The 8,319-nt window shown below is 32.6% G+C and overlaps 2 pseudogenes; both read right to left on the bottom strand.

Moving 5' to 3' along the window:
* Positions 1 to 390: 390 nt before the first annotated feature.
* On the bottom strand, positions 391 to 1,734 carry LOC137236259 (putative nuclease HARBI1; annotated as a pseudogene).
* A 2,097-nt stretch (positions 1,735 to 3,831) lies between these two features.
* On the bottom strand, positions 3,832 to 5,175 carry LOC137236260 (putative nuclease HARBI1; annotated as a pseudogene).
* Positions 5,176 to 8,319: the final 3,144 nt, after the last annotated feature.

Raw genomic sequence — 8,319 nt, forward strand, 5'->3', positions numbered from 1 at the left:
CAAAAAAAAGGGCAGAGACGATCTTTTAGAGAAACACAGTAGCATGCAAGGGTCCTTACCGATGCCACGAACAGGCTAAATTCAATTAAGCACCCTTTACGAGATACAGCACGGTACCAAAAAGAAATGCTCGCGATTGAGGAGGAAAAGCTAAAGATGCTGAAGAAAAAAGAATGTAGCAAAGTAGAACTTCATAAAATGAATATGGTTTTAAAAGCCATAAAAATTAAAATAGCGAAAACTAAACTAAAGAATTTAGAAAAAAAAGAAGAAGACTGATTTTTATGTACATACATATTTTATTTTTAAGAAAATTAATTTTTTCCGTTTGTTTGATGTACATATTTTATTTTAAGTACCTGAATTACTTTTTATTTCTAAAGAACTGAATTATTTTTGTTTCGTGATATTAGTTATTAAGACGACTGAATTTAATGCATATATGTACACAATAAAAAATGAACTGAAATTTTCAGTCTGAAACTTCACAAAGCTGGTTTTGATTTGCTCTCTAATTTGTGATGCTTCCATATTCGCGATATTTTCTCCATCATCAATATTTTCAAAATTCTCTAAGTTCTGCTCTTGACTGTGTACGTCCTCGTTTGCAGAGCGAGAACTAAAATCAATGCATATGTTGTGAAGTGCTGCACATTCATTAGGAATTTGCGTGGCTTTAGATGGCGTATAGTGAAGTTGACGTGCAGCTAGCAAACAGCGAAAACGGCTTTTTAGTACGCCAATTGTACATTCAATTATATTTCTAGCTTTGGCGTGCTTGGTATTGTAAATAGCCTCGGGACTTCCTTCTGTTGTGCTTCGATACGGTGTCATAATAAATTGTTCTAGAGGATAGCCCGCATCGCCTACAAATATAAAAAAAAGTTTATATAACCTTTACATGATTTAAATTGTGTGTAATTGGTTTTTACCTAAAAGCCAGAATTTACGCTCTCCAGCATCGTATCGTTCTCGCAGAATTCTTCTAGCATGGCTAATGTTCCATATTAGGGAATCATGGCCCAAACCCGCATGCCTAGCATCCATATACCTTATTCGCAACTTATGATCACAAATCTGTTAAATTGTTTGTTAAAAAATTATTATTTAGCCGGTTAAAAGTTTATCTGTTCTTACAATCATGGCATTTAATCTAAAAAAATCCCTTTCTATTGTAGTATAGATGCTGGTCTTGTTTTCTAGGAGGCAAAATTTTTATATGAGTTCCATCGACGCAGCCAATGACTCCTGGAAAGCCAGTTTTTTCGAAAAAATACTCCTTGCATTCTGTGTATTCAGCCTCTGTCATGTGAAATTTTATCTAAAGAGGACATATAACGGATTCCAAAACGTCGAGTGTTTCAGCAAGTACAGCACTAACGGATGGCTGGGAAAGTCCAAGATGGAAATCGTTTCCCACACTTAGTTGATAGGAAACTTGCCCCAAAAACCGCAACGTTGCTGCCAATTTTATGGTTTTTGAAATCGCTGTTGTCCTGATTTCGTTTCTCATATGCGCCTGAATTGTTTCCAAAACATATCTGAAGGCAGCTTTATTGAGACGAAAATAGTCTTCAAATCTGAAATAAAGTAAAATATTTCCAGCTGAAATATTAATACATTCTAAACCCCCGAAAGTTGTTATACATACTTGTTGTCTGGCAAACGAAATACATCGGAGTTATTCCTAATTTTTTTTCTATTTAGTCTAATAGTAGAAGAGCTGGTAAGCATTTTTGAGCAGGTATTTGAGGCACAATGAAAATTATGTACAACGCTTTTTTAATGGTATCTAAGTATAGAAATGCAGAACTGGCTAAGGGGTGGCGGGGCTGAGACTGCCCTTGAATTTAACAAAAAAATTAATTTTTGCATTCTAAAAATGTTTTTGAGGCACTTTGAAAATTAGATATGTTAAAATTTAATATTTGAAAAATATAAAAAGAAATAAGCCAGATTATTAGGCTGGGTCTAAAACTTTGCCAGGTCATTGCAAAATAATTTTTTTTTTTAATGGAAAACATGTTTTTGAGGCACTTTGAAAATTAGATATGTTAAAATTTAATATTTGAAAAATATAAAAAGAAATAAGCCAGATTATTAGGCTGGGTCTAAAACTTTGCCAGGTCATTGCGAAATAATTTTTTCTTAATTGAAAAAATATTCCTGAGGCACTTTGGAAATTAAATATGTTAAAATTTTATATCTGAAAAATATAAAAAGAAATAAGCCAGATTATTAGGTTGGGTCTAAAACTTTGCCAGGTAATTGCAAAATATTTTTTTATTTTTAAATTGGAAAAAATATTCTTGAGGCACTTTGAAAATTAAATATGTTAAAATTTAATAGCTGAAAGATATAAAAAGAAATAAGCCAGATTATTAGGTTGGGTCTAAAACTTTGCCAGGTAATTGCAAAATATTTTTTTATTTTTTAATTGGAAAAAATATTCTTGAGGCACTTTGAAAATTAAATATGTTAAAATTTAATATTTGAAAAATATAAAAAGAAATAAGCCAGAATATTAGGTTGGGCCACAGCAAAATATTTTTTTTTTATTGAAAAAATGTATAATATAAGTATTTGTAAAAGTAAAACTTTTTGTAATAGACTACAAAACCTCACACGAATCGAATATAACCTGGAACCTTAAAACTAAAACGCAAACCTGGAATCCACAACACTAATGGAATCACAACACATTTGCAATACAACCTGGCCTATTAGAGATTCAATTGATCCTGGCGGCCATAGAACTTGAACCCAAAAAAAAAAAAAAAGTAAAACATTTCTTTCTTAATTATTTAAATACACAAGCATGTAATATGCATTGTTTTTTTAGATATTCAAAATGAAACTAACGAGTGTGCAACAATTCGAGGTCCTTATAGCTGAGCTAGAAAAAAATCCTTGCCTAGCAAAAGAGTTCCAAAGTGGTATGGCACCAGCAAATTTTAAACAACAGTGGGAAGCTATCAGCATAAAATTAAATTCTATGGGACCACCTTTAAGAGACAGCGACGGTTGGCAAAAAGTAATTAAAGTAATTAAATTAATAGAGCATAGTTTTTAATCAAAATATACTCTGCAGGTATGGCAATATTTAAAATTTAAAGTGAAGAAAAAACTGGTGAAAAATAGGGAAGAAAGCAATGCAACAGGTGGTGGCATGAATAAACAATTTACGCTAAGTCCGTTGGAAGAGGCAGTGGCCAACTTGCTGCAATTCGACAAGCAGCTGATCCCGGAAGGGATTGTACAAGGTGTGCAGGTTGAGCAAACTATAGAAGCTTACGTAAATTGTGTTGTCGAGGATGATCCGCAAATAATTTCAGATGTTCAACTGCATCTACCGGATTTTCCTTCCGAAGATGGCCCGAGTACTTCAGCGGTCGGAAGAAGCAGATCCCAAACTCCCGCTGCTACTAGGGTACGCAAATCCAAAAAAAAGGGCAGAGACGATCTTTTAGAGAAACACAGTAGCATGCAAGGGTCCTTACCGATGCCACGAACAGGCTAAATTCAATTAAGCACCCTTTACGAGATACAGCACGGTACCAAAAAGAAATGCTCGCGATTGAGGAGGAAAAGCTAAAGATGCTGAAGAAAAAAGAATGTAGCAAAGTAGAACTTCATAAAATGAATATGGTTTTAAAAGCCATAAAAATTAAAATAGCGAAAACTAAACTAAAGAATTTAGAAAAAAAAGAAGAAGACTGATTTTTATGTACATACATATTTTATTTTTAAGAAAATTAATTTTTTCCGTTTGTTTGATGTACATATTTTATTTTAAGTACCTGAATTACTTTTTATTTCTAAAGAACTGAATTATTTTTGTTTCGTGATATTAGTTATTAAGACGACTGAATTTAATGCATATATGTACACAATAAAAAATGAACTGAAATTTTCAGTCTGAAACTTCACAAAGCTGGTTTTGATTTGCTCTCTAATTTGTGATGCTTCCATATTCGCGATATTTTCTCCATCATCAATATTTTCAAAATTCTCTAAGTTCTGCTCTTGACTGTGTACGTCCTCGTTTGCAGAGCGAGAACTAAAATCAATGCATATGTTGTGAAGTGCTGCACATTCATTAGGAATTTGCGTGGCTTTAGATGGCGTATAGTGAAGTTGACGTGCAGCTAGCAAACAGCGAAAATGGCTTTTTAGTACGCCAATTGTACATTCAATTATATTTCTAGCTTTGGCGTGCTTGGTATTGTAAATAGCCTCGGGACTTCCTTCTGTTGTGCTTCGATACGGTGTCATAATAAATTGTTCTAGAGGATAGCCCGCATCGCCTACAAATATAAAAAAAAGTTTATATAACCTTTACATGATTTAAATTGTGTGTAATTGGTTTTTACCTAAAAGCCAGAATTTACGCTCTCCAGCATCGTATCGTTCTCGCAGAATTCTTCTAGCATGGCTAATGTTCCATATTAGGGAATCATGGCCCAAACCCGCATGCCTAGCATCCATATACCTTATTCGCAACTTATGATCACAAATCTGTTAAATTGTTTGTTAAAAAATTATTATTTAGCCGGTTAAAAGTTTATCTGTTCTTACAATCATGGCATTTAATCTAAAAAAATCCCTTTCTATTGTAGTATAGATGCTGGTCTTGTTTTCTAGGAGGCAAAATTTTTATATGAGTTCCATCGACGCAGCCAATGACTCCTGGAAAGCCAGTTTTTTCGAAAAAATACTCCTTGCATTCTGTGTATTCAGCCTCTGTCATGTGAAATTTTATCTAAAGAGGACATATAACGGATTCCAAAACGTCGAGTGTTTCAGCAAGTACAGCACTAACGGATGGCTGGGAAAGTCCAAGATGGAAATCGTTTCCCACACTTAGTTGATAGGAAACTTGCCCCAAAAACCGCAACGTTGCTGCCAATTTTATGGTTTTTGAAATCGCTGTTGTCCTGATTTCGTTTCTCATATGCGCCTGAATTGTTTCCAAAACATATCTGAAGGCAGCTTTATTGAGACGAAAATAGTCTTCAAATCTGAAATAAAGTAAAATATTTCCAGCTGAAATATTAATACATTCTAAACCCCCGAAAGTTGTTATACATACTTGTTGTCTGGCAAACGAAATACATCGGAGTTATTCCTAATTTTTTTTCTATTTAGTCTAATAGTAGAAGAGCTGGTAAGCATTTTTGAGCAGGTATTTGAGGCACAATGAAAATTATGTACAACGCTTTTTTAATGGTATCTAAGTATAGAAATGCAGAACTGGCTAAGGGGTGGCGGGGCTGAGACTGCCCTTGAATTTAACAAAAAAATTAATTTTTGCATTCTAAAAATGTTTTTGAGGCACTTTGAAAATTAGATATGTTAAAATTTAATATTTGAAAAATATAAAAAGAAATAAGCCAGATTATTAGGCTGGGTCTAAAACTTTGCCAGGTCATTGCAAAATAATTTTTTTTTTTAATGGAAAACATGTTTTTGAGGCACTTTGAAAATTAGATATGTTAAAATTTAATATTTGAAAAATATAAAAAGAAATAAGCCAGATTATTAGGCTGGGTCTAAAACTTTGCCAGGTCATTGCGAAATAATTTTTTCTTAATTGAAAAAATATTCCTGAGGCACTTTGGAAATTAAATATGTTAAAATTTTATATCTGAAAAATATAAAAAGAAATAAGCCAGATTATTAGGTTGGGTCTAAAACTTTGCCAGGTAATTGCAAAATATTTTTTTATTTTTAAATTGGAAAAAATATTCTTGAGGCACTTTGAAAATTAAATATGTTAAAATTTAATAGCTGAAAGATATAAAAAGAAATAAGCCAGATTATTAGGTTGGGTCTAAAACTTTGCCAGGTAATTGCAAAATATTTTTTTATTTTTTAATTGGAAAAAATATTCTTGAGGCACTTTGAAAATTAAATATGTTAAAATTTAATATTTGAAAAATATAAAAAGAAATAAGCCAGAATATTAGGTTGGGCCACAGCAAAATATTTTTTTTTTATTGAAAAAATGTATAATATAAGTATTTGTAAAAGTAAAAAACATATTGATTTTTTTTATTCAAAATCTGAATTTGTATCTTCATCGTTCTGTTCGTCACAGCTTGAATACTCGTCTTCTTCGAAGTCATCGGAATTATCTGTGAATAATAATAAGTGTACATTTAATATTTATTAACTGATAAACTATTAAAATTCTGTTATAAAAAAATTCTTGCTGCTCACCTGCTGTGCTGTTGTCATCGACAGTATTCGCTTCGTCTATAATAGCATTAATTATTGAATTTGGAGCACAATCTCCATCAAACCAATGAAATTCCAGTGAATCGGCATTCTGTTCCCATCCGTTTCTGTCTGGTGTTAAAGAAGTAGGAAAACGTAAATACACAGTACGCCAAATACTAGTTATGTATTGTGATCTTAATAGGTGTTCACATAATTCGGATTTACACGGAGGCAATCCAGAAGGTTCACAGTTTTTTAATAATTTTTTGAACGGCTCGTCTTTTTTATTGGCTTTGAAAACAGCACAAAATTGTTTAAACCTTGCTTCATTTATGTTTGTGCAGTTCTGGAAGCCATAGATTTCACAAACGTATTTTTCTAGAAATTCAAATACTTCCTCTCGCGAACCGGATATATGGGCAACTCCAAGATTTATTAATACTGTTTGATTATCCTGATTTTTCTGTAAGATTTTCAACGGTTTTGTCTTTTTTTGCAATGACCTGGCAAAGTTTTAGACACAACCTAATAATCTGGCTTATTTCTTTTTATATTTTTCAAATATTAAATTTTAACATATTTAATTTTCAAAGTGCCTTAAGAATATTTTTTCCAATTAAAAAAAAAAAAATATTTTGCAATGACCTGGCAAAGTTTTAGACCCAACCTAATAATCTGGCTTATTTCTTTTATATTTTTCAAATATTAAATTTTAACATATCTAATTTTCAAAGTGCCTCAAAAACATTTTTAGAATGCAAAAATTAATTTTTTTGTTAAATTCAAGGGCAGTCTCAGGCCCACCACCCCTTAGCCAGTTCTCCATTTCTATACTTAGATACCATTAAAAAAGCATTGTACATAATTTTCATTGTGCCTCAAATACCTGCTCAAAAATGCTTACCAGCTCTTAGACTATAAGCTCCTCTTTAATATTTTCGTCACTAGAGCTCGCACTACTGTCATAAAAAAACATTTTTGTAAAATCTTGAAATAAAATATTTAAACAAAGCTTAAATCGCGAAAAAAGTTTCAGAAATAGTATGAAATATCGAACAGCTGATCCAGAAATGGCAGAGATGGTATATTTTCCTTTCGTTTTATCGATAAACTGTCGACGTCGTCTCAACAAGCTTAGCCAATATCGATTTGGTGTCGAAGTGACGACGACGTCGATGCGATATGACGTCGACTGAAAAACGACGACAATGACAATAAGGGTGAATATCTCCGAAACTAGTGGATGCATTTCAAAAATTAAAAAATCGAAAAATAACTTATAAAAACCTTTCATTTGATGTATATATATCTTTAACTTTTCTAGCCTTTATTTACCAAAAATTTGAAAAAGCTCTTTTTTGTATTCGTGAACGAGCCTTATAACTCTTGTTTATTTTTATGCTAGCCGATCCACCATGCACAGTAATTCTGCGTAGAACACCTTTCTGCATAGGCGGCCTTCGGCCGCACTTATAAAAAATAACCCTGGGGTACGCCATGCCAAGTCCGGGTGTGTGGTATAACAGTGGCTACCGCCACGGTGATGTCCTTCTGCGTAGTACAACCTTCTGCAGAAGAGAAGAGAAGGAAGAGAAGAGAAGAGAAAAGAAAAGAAAACAAAAGAAAAGAAAAGAAAAGAAGAGAAGAGAAAGGAAAAGAAGTTCATTTTTAGTGACATTTCATTGGTCAATACAGTGAGTGAATCAATTAATTGCAAGCAGTTTTACGCATACAACTGAATCTGAAAACCCGAGCAATGTCAACACCCCAAATAATATTAGACTACAAAATATTCAAAGAGTTTTACAAAAACTAAATACATTGATAGTGTATGTTTGTTTGCATTTATGTCGACGTGCCCCTACCTCATAATGTTCTACCAAGATAAAAAGACATTGTTGCGGAGCTGGCACTATTCACCACATTCATATGTTTTCGTTTGTTTAACTGCAACAACGAAAAAAGCGAAATAGTATTTTTTGACGCGTATTAGCATTCGACCCCTCAACTATACTATTACCCAATTTGGAAATTAAAAAGCTTATATTTCATAAACTATTAGTTTCCTAGAGCTGCGGATTCGATTTTAGTGAATTT

This window comes from Eurosta solidaginis, unplaced genomic scaffold (genome assembly GCF_040869045.1).
Source record: "Eurosta solidaginis isolate ZX-2024a unplaced genomic scaffold, ASM4086904v1 ctg00001395.1, whole genome shotgun sequence".
Classification (NCBI taxonomy): Eukaryota; Metazoa; Arthropoda; class Insecta; order Diptera; family Tephritidae; genus Eurosta; species Eurosta solidaginis.